Genomic DNA, 14,745 nt, shown 5'->3' with positions numbered 1-14,745 from the left:
TCCGCCTTTGTCCACACACGTGTGTCCTACCGGCGTCTAAATGAGCCTGCCACCAATTAAAGCTCGATCAATGAGGCCCTGTGCATTCAGGAGCCGTGGCCCTCACTGCTAATGGGCCTCAAGGATGAGCAGGAGGCCTGAGCCCCTGCAGCTAACTCCAGGCTATTACCAGCAGGCTTTGTTTGAAATGAATCCAGCCCCTCTTAACTGTGAGGAAATAGGATGAAGATTGATTTTGTATTTCTACCTTTCTGCAGACACAGACACACAGACAGACATGGACATGCACGTGTCATTTCTCCCAGGCTTTTGGTTTTAATTAAGTTGGAGTGCTGGTGTGTTCATTTTGCATGGGAGTGGAGTAGGGTGGGGTGCTGAACATCAAACCTAGTGATTGCTATGCGCCACGCGTGGAGTTGTTGTAAATATGGTGGGGGGGGTTACTCGGGCGACAGACAAGGACACCTTGGGCTGTAATGAAACTAGGATGGAGGGCTTGGATGGAGGGCTGGGATGGAGGGGGTTGCAGACGTGGCTGATGACGCCGAGACAGATGATGCATCATACCAACCATTAAGCTGCATGTAGGGCTGAAATGTCAGGCCGGAGGCAGCCATGGCCAGTTGTAATCCATGGCAACAGAGCGCTACTCAAGACGGCGAGAAGGCCTGAGGGAAGGAGCTTCTGCTGCACAATAAAGAAAAAAGCTTCAAAACCCACAACATCAAGTAAATGGCTGCTCCTTTTTGGATATTTTTAGTGAAGAGAGAATAATAGATTGCGTTGGCTTTTGTGAGAGGCTTATTTTGACAATAAGCTAAATGTAAAGCCACTCAGCCACTTCAAAGAGGCAGAAATGTGTTGTCACACCAAATTCTCCTGAGTTGCCAACAGAGAAGCTGTCAGATCCTTGCAGGCTGCCTACCAGCTAGACAGCGGACAGTCAATTCAAACAACTCATTCTTTAGCCCAGAGATATAGGCTATGTAGCAGTAGCCTAGAAAAAATAATGAAATAAAATCATGGGAATGTGTGAAAAAAACACAAAGACAAAGGGATTAAGGAAAGGAATCTGTCACACTTAGTTTAAAAACATTTCGAAAACCCAACCAAACCCAATTGAGTCTTTGAAATTCAATAACACATTTTTGCAATCCAAAGCCATTAATGTTTAATTCCAGACCAAATATTGGACAAAATTGCAACACTGATGGTCCAGGATTCCAGCACGGAGAAAGTCATGCACCATGTAGTTTTTCCTAATATAATTCATACAAGTAAAAATTTTGATGGCGGTTAAAATTCCAAAAGACTAGACTAAAATATGTTCTTGCAATGCCAAACGTCATCAGAACACATGCCCAAACTGGTTCACACTGACCACATTTTGTCGAAGGGGAACCGTATTCCACAGAGTGAATTTTATGTTGGCTGATTTTTTTTTTAGCAATATACAGACCCCTGTCATTAGAATGACACAAGGTTTAGTGTCTGGAGCTGTTTTGATACCATCCTGCAACCCCAAACTTTCTCATGACATATTTCCCCTTCAGAATGATAGCCTATTCGATAGCTTGACAAACTTACAACAAAGGGAAACATAAACCATGATGGAATAGGGGAATCTATCATCTAAGGCCGACCCACAACATTTAAATAAAAGTAAATGATATTTGTGGGTACCTTAAAATTGATCACATTTTTACTATTACAATTGTTCATTACAATTACTTGAACATATGCCTTTTAACATCTCTTCGTTTTTTTTAAGATAACTTTTAGATGGGCTCTGCATTTATCTTTTTCTTTTGAAAAAAAAGAAAAAGGTTTTAACACAGATTCCAAGACCTCTAAATATTTCATTCAGGTTACATCTCTCCAAAGGCGGTCTAAAATAACCAAACCGCACGCTGTGCTCTGTCCCTCTGTAAACGTTGCATTTCTAGTCTGCCATTATGAATGTCTCATTAAGTTGGCTTGTGTTCTCTTTCAGCACGACACACAATAGTCCTCTAAAACTGTATTTTAATTCAAAGAAGTCTAATAATTAAATAATTAGAAAGGTGGAAATGGGCAAAAAAAAACACTAGCTTTGGAGTACAACTAAAATATAAATAATGCGTGTGTGTGTGTGGCCTGTGCGTGTGCGTGTGTGTGTGTGTGTGCGCACATCTGCACACAACTATGACTTATACTATTCAAGAGTGTCTGGACACATACCTGCGCTTGGTATCCACCAAACCACATCTAACTATGTTTTTTTTAGAACATTTTGCTGATAGTTTGCAGGTCTTCAATAACTTTGTCCAGAATCTGTTTGAACTTAAGCTGGGGCGCCTGTCCCGCATGCTTGCATGGTCAGATAATGTGGACATGAAAGAGACGAGGGCTTCCACACTACTGTAACTGGACTCCCATCAGTGGCAGCTGCATTCTCACAGCAGGAGCAGTGATGTTGATCAGACGCTCCAGCCTTGTTCACAATGTATCATAAGACAATACGACACATGTCTGCCTCGACTGAATCATGCCCCAAACAGTGACATATGTCAGCCGATCTCTAGGTGAATTCAATGTTAAACCTGTATCTGCAACATGTGTACAGTGATGGTCGTCGTATATCAGTTTTATGGGAGCCAAAGTAACCTTTATTCTGACTCATCGACTTTCAGCGTGCATTCTTTTTATCGTAGCTTTCCAATTTAACCTTAAATGTGGATCCAGTTTTCTTTGATGGTTGTCTTAAGCTCGCTGAGCTGGCCCCCCTTACCCCACAATTACTCTCAATCATCGGCACATCTCGCGGAGTTTAACCCCGGACCTGCACGTTTTCAGGGGCTAAATGGAGACAGTTAATGCAAGACAGATTTCCGAAGGGCTTAGCAGCCCATTTCAGGCAAATTTGTCCCAGATACGCGTTCCGCTTGTGCGGGAGCATCAAATGCTGAGAGCAGAGGGGGCCAGTGGGAGAGGCATGCGTGTTTTTTTTTGGTTGTTGTTGCATGGGGCAAGGAGGTAATGTGCTCGAAGATTGAGAACACTTGAGAGCCGCCCAAACGAGACCCGTGGGTCGCCAGTGTGGTGGGCTGCGTTAGAGGCGATTATGCGCCGACCGGCCCCGGCCGTGATTGTTGCGTCAATCAGCGCATTGTCTGTTTCATTGTCTGACGAGACCGACGCCTTCAGCAGAGTTCCGTCCCGCTCCTCGCAAGAATTCATTCCAGAGGCAGCTCTAGTCAACAAGTCTGCCTGATGAGATAAACTATTGCAGAACAAAAAATATATACATATACTGTATATACAGTCCTGCTCACCATTATTGGCACCCCTAGTGGATATGAGCAAACAGGCTATGAAAAAATATGTCTTTGCTGTTTATCCTCTTGGTCTTCCACTCAAAATATTCATAAAAATCTTACCTTTTCATTGAGGTAAAATAATTGAGAAAAAAAGTTTTTTTGACATTAAATAAATATTATTCTTCAAAACATGTGTGCCACAGTTATTGGCACCCCTTAATTAAATGTTTTGTGCAGCCTCCCTTTGCCAAGATAACAGCTCTGAGTCTTCTCCTATAATGCGTGATAAGGTTGGTGAAAACATGGCACGGGATCTGACACCATTCTTACATACAGTATCTCTCCAGATCCTTCAGATTCTGAGGTCAACGCTTGCAGACTCAGCTTCAGCTCATTCCACAGATTTTCTATGGGGTTTAGGTCGGGGGACTGTGATGGCCATGGCAAAACCTTTATTCTGCGGTCGGTGAACCATTTTTGTGTTGATTTTGAGGTATGCTTCGGATCATTCGGATCAACAGTCGAACCATCCTCCTCACGGTGCGTGGGGTCAATGTACACACACGTCGTCTTTCAGGCTGATTCTTAACATCTCCTGACACTTTAAACTTCTTTATTATTTCCATGATAGTGGAAATGGGTATTTTCAACTGGTACGAGATTTTCTTGTGTCCATTTCTTGATTTGTGCAGCTCAACAACTTTTCATCGCACATCGTCACTGTGTTCTTTGGTCTTTCCCATTGTGATGAATGACTAATGGGATTTGGCCTGTGTCACCTCATATTTGTACGTCAGTGGAACAAGAAGTCATGGTTAACCTCTTAAGAGTTCATAATTAAACAGGTGAACTTAAAAATGTAAAACATGACTGGAAATATACTTCAGTTAGATTTCAATTATAAGATTTTTCTAGGGGTGCCAATAATAGTGGCACACATGGCTTTGGGAAAAATATTTACTTAATCTCAACCGTTGTTTTTTATTACAATAATTTAACTTCAATGAAAAGGTAAGATTTTTTTTAATATTTTGAGTGAAAAACCAAGAGGATAAACAGCACAGACATATTTTTTCATACCCTGTTTGCTCATATTCACTAGGGATGCCAATAATGGTGAGCAGGACTGTATATGAAGGGTGCTTCAGTGGACCATTTCTTGACGCAATCACGGTAAGAGGACTTACTTGACCTCTTCTCGGTGGCAGCAGATCACACACACACGCTTGATGATGGCTGGGCTCAGGCCCCAGGATCTGGCTGCACAGTGGCAAACCCCAAATTGCCTCCCGGAGGCCAAGGATTTAATTATCGTAAACAAAATGTCGCTGAGGAGTTGATAGAGTCGTACAAAAGCCGTCCTGTGAGAGGAGCAGGCCCCGGGGAATGTGGAAGCGTTCCCAGGCTTTATTTCAGATGGGAAATGGAGTGGTGTTATTAAGGGCATATAAATGCATCACAAGTGGAACGTAATGCATAGAAAGAGCCAAAATGTTTATTTCACTAGGTCAGCGAAACTGTGCTCAGGGAGGATTTGATTCTACACTGCTGTTTTCTTGCCTAGAGGTCTTCTCTTCTTTTTTCTGATCTCTTCCCCACTTTCCACTCTAGTTCACAACTTCAATTTCAACTACAGTATAACAATTCTCTTTTATATTTCACTCTCTTTTCCTGTCTTGCTCTGTCTCTCTCTCTCTCTCTCCTCTTATTCTCTCTGTTCTGTCAATCTTGATGCTGCCGGGCTGAATGGAGCGGCACGGCAGCTGTTGCTGGCTGTGATCTGATCCCCAAGACCAACGGCTGTGTCACATGCTGTCCCTCTGTCTGACACAGCACCCCTGGGAGACCCAGAGCTCTGAATGGCACATGGAGCTCCACAAAATGTACATGCCAATATATATATATATAAAACAACAACAAAAACATAACAACAATACAATTAATGAATCAAGTCAAATGAAAACAAAATCATTAAAAAAGAGGATACAAATACACACACAGACACTTACAAAACTCCCCAGTACACCAGATGGCTTTCATAGATGGGCAACAATTAAACTGATTCATGCCGATACAGTTAAAAAATAATATGATGGTAAATAGAGACTTAAGGGGACTCCCATCCATCAGCCGGCATAACAGTCGTAAATGTGCTGTTTTATGTGGTACCATGAATGCCTCTGCAGTAAAGTGTCTGCCTGGAGGACTGTTGCAGGTCAGGGAGAGAAACATACCATGAGTGGGTCTCGTGCCGCTGCCTCTGTCTGTAAGGGCGTGACCTATATACGGTGCAGCAGACTCCACAGTGGAGCAGAAGCATAGACAAAAAAGACTGAAAAAGAGAGCTAGCTTGCTACAGATAACAGAACACTATATGTAAATGTGGAAGTCATTCAGGGGACAGAATTAAAGATGCTTCTGTTGCTTGGCAGGCATATCAGCAGCTTGTAGTTTATATTCAGAAGCAGGACTCAGGATAAGTGCTTGCACACCATCTGGTGGTGTGTAAATAGCATTACAGCACAATCCACAGATCGCTAGGTTACACCTAAAATAGATTTTTAACAAAGATAGTTTTTAACAAAATGTTGTCTTAGTTTCATTGTTTTCTGACTATTTACTTCATCTGTATTGTTGCACACATATGTAGTGGTAGTACAGGCTGCAACGTTGACATTTTAAACGTTTGAATCATAACCTTCAGTAAAATATCATGGAAAACCACTTGAGAATGTTTTTGTCTCACCTTCTATTGTGTCATGAAGGGTGTATTCATAAAAAATATCACTGTTCCCGCCTTAAATTCATAAAAGGGATAATGGATTAAGAAGTTCTACAAAGAAGTCAGTTTTAGCGATCAAAACGTCGATCTTATACTATATTTGCAATTTAACATGACGCAATTGCGGACACCGTGGTATACGCGGGATAATGGACTTCACGGTGTTTCACGCAGCAGAATTGATATGCTGGTGTAATACGGTCGAAAACTGGGACGACTTCATAGGTGTGTAAATATCAAACGTTAAACACATCACGATAGGAAATTCAATCAAGCCTGGGAATAAATATCGCCTATATATATTGCCTAAATTCTAGTGTTTGCCTCAATCCTAAATGATCAACTCAGTTACCAAATGATACGGCTAAACCAGTAAATACGATTAGCCTATACCACAACATTTGTAATAGGCTACCATAAGTGCACATGTCCCTGAATATGGATCTCATCTTCATGTGAAAGACAAATGCAAATTGACATGAATTCTGTCAGGAGTGTAATGTGTGACTTCCTTTGAGAAAGAGAGGTTAGCAGATGAAAGAAAAAATAATGGCCACATAGGGAAGGGACAGAGAGTGGAAGATGGTTGGTTAATACCAGCTTAACACAGTTTGTTTTTTTGCCCCTAGTTGAATGAATAAATGAATGAATGAATGAACGAACTCAATTATACTGCAGAGAAAATCTACAAACAGTTTACAGAAATTCCTTTTGAGGACTCCGTTAACAATGCTTCCCAGGAAAAAAATGACATGTTTATTAGACATTAATTTCATCCCTGTGGTCAAAAAGCAATCCTCTGAGAATTAAGTTTTGCCTGAATGTGTTCTGAACGTCATTAATAAATGTTCACAGGACAATTTAACAACATTCAATTTACCTTTATTTTCCTTCCTTTTCGTCCTATGTGGAACCATAGCTACATTGATCTAGATGTAATTCATTCATTCAAAGCAAAGGAAAATAAAGGTCCATGCAGTTTGCAGCCCCTGTAAAATGTTAATTGAAAACAACATTGTTGCATTGCTAGTAGTAAATTGTAGATTCTTAGTAAAGTGAGGCAGTTTGGTATCCTGGTTCTGTGGAAACTTAGGGCATAATCGCCATTGTCTAAGCTACTATGAAGAAATCAGCGTTCATTTTGCAGTTCAGGGTTCATATCTCAGTGAATACATGTGTATTACCCTGTGGCCATACTGCCTGATAGTTCCCTGGTTTGAACATAATGTTTCCACACAGTAACAACAGCTTACTCTCCCACTTACTGACTCAGAGGCAGGACACACAACATTTCCCCACAAGAGGGAGTACAAGTCTGAGGAAGATACGAAATCAACTAGCATCAAACCAGCACTGAAAAGCACTTTGAGGTTTAACTACAGCTCTGCAAAATACAGATATGATCAGTGGTTAAAGTGGGATTTGGTAGGTGGGGGTACTCTATTTTCCGGTGTGGTGGCGAACATTAACAATGGTTAACTGCGACTAGTTGGTTATTGGCTAGCACGTCAGCTTGTCAGATAGACAAAAAAATGTGAGTATTCGGGGGGGTATTTGGTGGATCTGGCGGCGGCCGTGGCGGGGGGTATTTGGTGGATCTGGTGGCGGCGGCGTTGAAATCACCCATTCCTATATTTTTTTAATCACAGTGATATAAGGAGGTCTAACCAAAGACCTAAACCAGGGATGGATCATGAGCCTTTGGGCCCCTATTTGGTTCCATGAGAACATTTTGAATTTGGTAAATATGATTTCCTGTATTCTGGTGCATTTTGGGGATGGCCAGCTGGAAATGAACAATTAGTCTGACATTTAGATTTGAAACTCATAGCATTTAAGCGATTCACACATTTTAGAATGTTGGCCTATAGTAGATAGATGTTTACACACAGCCATTAATAAACAACACTGCAGACTTCAGTTATTGAATTAAAAATATTTTACTGTTAAATGAATTATCAAAACATGACATAGCAACAATGCTTGGTAGACTTCTTAGACTATCAATTGCTTGATTTTAAAAGAAAATCTAAAAAGAATGACTGTTTATGCACCATTTCCAGACAAATTCTTACCCTTGGAAATAATCAGTTATTTTTCGTTTACACCCTCTCTTATTTTGATCCTCCTCCATCTTTAAGAAGGAAATTATGAAGACATAACATTGCCAACGTGTTTTCCAATTAGGAAACAAGTACCGGTACTCACATTTTTTGTCTATCTGACAAGCTGACGTGCTAGCCAATAACCAACTAGTTGCAGTTAACCATTGTTAATGTTCGTCATTCTCAGTCAGGGCCAGAGTGATAGAAAATGAATAACTAAAAGCCTGGTTCTTTCTTTAAGTTGTGTTTGTTGCCCTATTTAAAATATAGACGTTACTATATAGCTTACTACTTCACCTTGGACTCCAACATGCACTCGCTCTGACTGGAACAGTCTAAACACTTACCGCAAAGCGTCGCGCTCTCAACTGAACTGACAGGTTAACTGTTTTTTTTGCGCGAAGCGTGTTTGTCAGAGGGATGAACAAGGCGGGGCTAGAGGATGATATTGTGGCATGAGACGCTCTGCAACTGCCAGTTCACACCGCTGCGATTGTTCTCTGCGACGTTCTAAAACCGTCTCGTCTCGTCGCGAATCTTTGGTGTGGACTGGCCTTAACATTAAAAAAAAAGAATTTTTTTAAGAATCTATTTATTTATTAATTTATCTGAGGTGCCGGTACTGAGTACCGGAGCGTTCCGGCCCACTTTAACCCCTGGATATGATCAAACACTGGTCAGACTGAAGGCAAATCGGAATTGTTTTCTCAAATAAGATCTTTTGAGACAGACAGTCTGCGCTGTTGTTTGCAAGTCTTCAGATTTGTGTGTCCAGACATCACCAACCTATCTGCATGGGTTGCAGTGTTAATGATGTAGTTCTCAGATCCTGCAGGCTTGCAGTGCAAAGAGGCCATGATACAATCTTATTCACTATACTGAACCAAGTATAAGGCTTTTGTAATGCAGAAAACACTCTAAAAGTGATCAAATTTACACAATGGACCTCCAGACTTCCAAAGTCTGGCCAGAGGGCCAAATGTCATCAGCAAAATACAAACAGCAAAATACCTCCATTGTATTTGTTCAGATACACATAGCATGGCCTGACCAATGATCAGATCCTGCATTCCTGCACCTGGTTGCTAATGTGGCATAACAATATGGTGAGTTGATGGGACTACCTAAAGCACGACTACGCCACCCTGGGGATTTCGCCCAGGGAAATAGTTGATTTAACCTAGCACACACACACACTAGGGCACACAGGTTGGTGAAACTGAGGAAGCGTAGAGACGTGTTTCCATAAATAATAAATATGTTTATTAATACACAAGTATAAAATACACACAACACACAAAGACAAGGAACAACAAACACAACAGATGGATGAACACAACACAAACAGACACTGGACTGAGGCTTACCAGTCAGGCAGGAGTTTTAGACATCAGGGATATATCTCCGGGAGGGGGGGGGAACACAGCAACCGTGCACTGCTCACACCAAATGCACATACAGTAAAGGGGTGAATCCACACACAAACACACCAAAATGGGCTCAAGACCACACACACACACGGGAGATAGTACCACCGCTAGGGTGCGGAAGGAGGAACTACCTAACCTCGAGCACAGTCAACAGAACATTGAAGACGTAACAAACCGAAAAAAAAACAAAAGCAACCACCCGAAGATGGACACAAATAAACAGAAAAGAAATATGAAAACAGTAACACAACCACGCAGACACACGCAGGAGCAGCTCTAGCAAACTGCAGCTGCGTGGAAGGAGGACGAGCGGTGAAGGGAGACAAACGATACAGTCACTGCAAGCAAATCGGCAGCGGCAACCCACCCAGGCCAATTCCTATGGGAGAGATGAGAACGTTACCGCCACACAACGTTAATAATAAATATTAAAACAGAGGCAGCAAGGTAGCCTTCCAGGCATCCAAGGGTATGAGACGCAAGATGACAGGCAGCAGCTTCTATGTGTCCGCTAGCTAAATACAAAGTGTAATAAACTGTGAGTAGCCAGCTTAAACAGAGCAACCGTTTGTGCAGATCAAGGACCCAAACATACCTGTTTGTAGCGGCACACAACGAACACGTAATCCGTTTGACTGAACAGGACACGGAGTAATGGCTGGAGTCACGATTTAAACAGGCTTAAACACACGACGAAAAGGTGAACTGAGCTTTACGCAACAGGTACCATGAAATACGACGCATGCCCAGATGGCATTTTGTGGTTGATTTATAGGGCTGGGCAGACTTGCAAAGTGGCAATCACAGGTAAATTGACAGGGACGGGGAGAAGTAAACAGTGTAGTCATGCTACACTAACTTCCCATTGTTACACACATAACCAAAGGATGTTTGTGACTTCCAACTTGTGTGCAAATGTATATGAATGTATATTCATGTTTGGTATTTAATTGATCCTTGTGACGTGGGCAGCAGTCTGATCTAGTTTAATTGTAATTAAAATAACCTGCCATAGTTGTTTTATTTGAATTGAGTTTCACATTAGTTTGGCATATTAATCAACCTCCAGGACACCAGCAGCAAACAGTCAACCAAAAGGGTTACTTGAGCCAGAGGCCATGGCCTTAAGACACAGGACAATATCATTAGATTGGTTTGTGGAAATGTATGGAAATGGAGATGATGGTAATTCACTAACCATTTTAAAATACTGAGACTCACTCTTTCTGACTCTCTAACTCTTTTGCTCTACATTTCTCCTGTCTCTCTCCCCATCTCATCTCTTTATCTTATTCACTTACTTTGATTGGTTTAATTTCTCTACATTTGATGCATTCATCGTTTATCAAGTGTATTTGGTTTGATTGGCATCCAACATGGTTAATCAATTGTTAGGTTTCCTCCGCTCTTATTATAATAACCATATGGTAACTTTTTGTGAAATTTCTTAACGCTAAAATAATGCTTTACACATCAACAGGTCAAAAAGTGATACTCTGATTCAATCACAAGTTCATGTGAAGACACTTGAGAATGTTAGGTACACAAATCTGAAAAAAAGTTGACTGTAAGATGAAAAGTGGATTTTTGGTGAATATTTGAAACATGCATGCTTGGCTAATTTCTAGGGTGATTTTCAGTAGAAGGTCTCTCTCTCTGCTCCTTTGCTCCTCCGTGCGCGTGCGCTCCAGATTCTCTCACTCACACACACACACACACACACACACACACACACACAGGCTCCTTTGACACGCGCAAGCACACACACACAACATTTAAGGAAATGTATGGATGACCACACCCCTTCTCACTCTTAGCTTGAAGCCATGGCCCTTGAGGATCTTCAAAGTAATGCATTTGAAATGTAATATCCCATTGGCAAGTCTGCAGCATGGATCTTTCTATACAGTGACAAATTGTCACAAAAATACATTTTTCCCTGGTTCGCAATGTCTGGAGGAGGAAACCGCCATCGCTGCTTGCAGCTATATTAAGGTTTCCTCCGGTAGGAGGTAACCTATTGTATCTGTTAGTATTATTCTGTTAGTACCATGGGAGTCAATGGCAGCCCCTAGAACCATATGGTAACTTTTTGTGAAATTTGGCACACTCATTAAGGACAGCCCCTTCTTTATTCATACCAAGTTTCATGTCTCTCATTATAGGCCTACCACTCTAGCGCCACCAATAGGTCAAAGTTGGACTTTTGTAACACACGCAACTTTTGAACCGTATGACTGATTTTCAAAAATGAGGTACCATTGGATTCCCTTGATCAAGACAAATTACATACACCCTATGGCGTCAATTTCAGGTTAAAAAGATTATCTGCAATTTCCGGTTTTATCAAAAACCTTTGGAAGCCTACTCCTCCTACAATTCTTTAAAGATCTTCTTCAAAATCACCAGAGAGGATCTTCAGACCTAGCCTCACAAAAGTTATCAACAGAATTTTGATCCTCACAACTGTTTGTCAGGTCCAGCCACTCAAATTCAGCAGAAAAGCGGCCAAACAGGAAGTGAAGTCATATGTCAGCAAATATTTGAGTGCAATTTATGCCATAGGGTGTGTTTAATTCGTCTTGATCCAGGGAATCCAATGGTACCTCATTTTCGAAAATCGGTCATACGGTTAAAAAGTTGCGTGTGTTAACACAAGTCCAACTTTGACCCGTTGGTGGCGCTAGAGTGGTATAATGAGAGACATGAAACTTTGTATGAATAAAGAAGGGACTGTCCTTAATGATTGTGCCAAATATCACAAAATGTTACCATATGGTTTGTCCGGTACAGCCACTCAAATTCAGCAGAAAAGCGGTCAAACAGGAAGTGAAGTCATATCTCAGCTAATCTTTGAGATATCAACACCAAACTGGTATGTCACTTGGAAGACACTACAACATGTTCCCATGTGCAAAGGCAACTTCATATCTTGAAAAATGATTGATATAAAGCAAATTGGATACATTGTTAACACTAAAATAATGCTTTACACATCTGCAGGTCAAAAAGTGAAACTCTGATTCAATCACAAGTTCATATGAAGACACTTGAGAGTGTTTAGTACACAAATCTGAAAAAAAGTTGACTGTAAGATAAAAAGTAGATTTTTGGTGAATATTTGAAACATGCATGCTTGACTACTTGCTAGGGTGGTTCTCTATAGAATGTCTCTCTGTCTCCTCATCCGCGCGGCTCCTAAATCTCACACACTCAGTCTCCCCTTAACACACGCGCAGGCTTTGTTTTACGCACACACATTCTCACAGACACACAGCTTGGTGTCACACACATACATTCTCACAGACACACAGGGTAAGCGCACACACACAACCTCCACTCAGTCTAAACTTCAGGGCAAAAGCATTGTAAATGTTGGATTTGAAATGTAATATCCCATTGGCAAGTCTGCAGCATTGATTTCTCTATACAGTGACAAATTGTCACAAAATTACATTTTTCCCTGGTTCGCAATGTTTGGAGGAGGAATACATTTTTCCCTGGTTCGCAATGTCTGGAGGAGGAAACCGCCATCGCTGCTTGCAGCTATATTTGTAGGCTTTCTTATTATGTTAGTACCATGGGAGTCAATGGCAGCCCCTAGAACCATATGGTAACTTTTTGTGAAATTTGGCACACTCATTAAGGACAGTCCCTTCTTCATTCACACCAAGTTTCATGGCTCTCATGACACCACTCTAGCGCCACCAACAGGTCAAAGCTGGACTTTTGTAACACACGCAACTTTTGAACAGTATGACCGATTTTCAAAAATGAGGTACCATTGGATTCCCTGGATCAAGACGAATTAAACACACCCCATGGCGTCAATTTCCGGTTATATAGATTTTCCGCAATTTCCGGTTTTATCAAAAACCTTTGAAAGCCTACTCCTCCTACAATGTTTCCAAATCTTCTTCAAAATCACCAGAGATGATCTTCAGACCTAGCCTCACAAAAGTTATCAACAGAATTTTGATCCTCACAACTGTTTGTCAGGTCCAGCCACTCAAATTCAGCAGAAAAGCGGCCAAACAGGAAGTGAAGTCATATGTCAGCAAATATTTGAGTGCAATTTATGCCATAGGGTGTGTTTAATTCGTCTTGATCCAGGGAATCCAATGGTACCTCATTTTTGAAAATCGGTCATACGGTTCAAAAGTTGCGTGTCTTAACACAAGTCCAGCTTTGACCCGTTGGTGGCGCTAGAGTGGTATAATGAGAGACATGAAACTTTGTATGAATAAAGAAGGGACTGTCCTTAATGAGTGTGCCAAATTTCACAAAAAGTTAAAATATGGTTTGTCCGGTACAGCCACTCAAATTCAGCAGAAAAGCGGTCAAACAGGAAGTGAAGTCATATCTCAGCTAATCTTTGAGATATCAACACCAAATTGGTATGTCACTTGGAAGACACTACAACATGTTCCCATGTGCAAAGGCAACTTCATATCTTGAAAAATGATTGATATAAAGCAAATTGGATACATTGTTAACGCTAAAATAATGCTTTACACATCTGCAGGTCAAAAAGCGAAACTCTGATTCAATCACAAGTTCATATGAAGACACTTGAGAATGTTTAGTACACAAATCTGAAAAAAAGTTGACTGTAAGATGAAAAGTAGATTTTTGGTTAATATTTCAAACATGCATGCTTGACTACTTGCTAGGGTGGTTCTCTATAGAATGTCTCTCTGTCTCCTCATCCGCGCGGCTCCTAAATCTCACACACGCAGTCTTCCCTTAACACACGCGCAGGCTTTGTTTTACGCACACACATTCTCACAGAGACACAGCTTGGTGTCACACACATACATTCTCACAGACACACAGAGTAAGCGCACACACACAACCTCCACTCAGTCTAAACTTCAAGGCAAAAGCATTGTAAATGTTGGATTTGAAATTTAATATCCCATTGGCAAGTCTGCAGCATGGATTTTTCTATACAGTGACAAATTGTCACAAAAATACATTTTTCCCTGGTTCGCAATGTTTGGAGGAGGAAACCGCCATCGCTGCTTGCAGCTATATTTTACAGTTGTTTTTATCCATTTTTTTTTTACACCTTATATTCAGTTTGGTAGATAATCGTTACATTTAAGTTTTACCGTTCCATTTATGTG

Source organism: Sprattus sprattus, assembly GCF_963457725.1.
Source record: "Sprattus sprattus genome assembly, chromosome: 10".
NCBI classification, from domain to species: domain Eukaryota; kingdom Metazoa; phylum Chordata; class Actinopteri; order Clupeiformes; family Clupeidae; genus Sprattus; species Sprattus sprattus.
Note: the sequence above shows the minus strand (reverse complement) of the source record.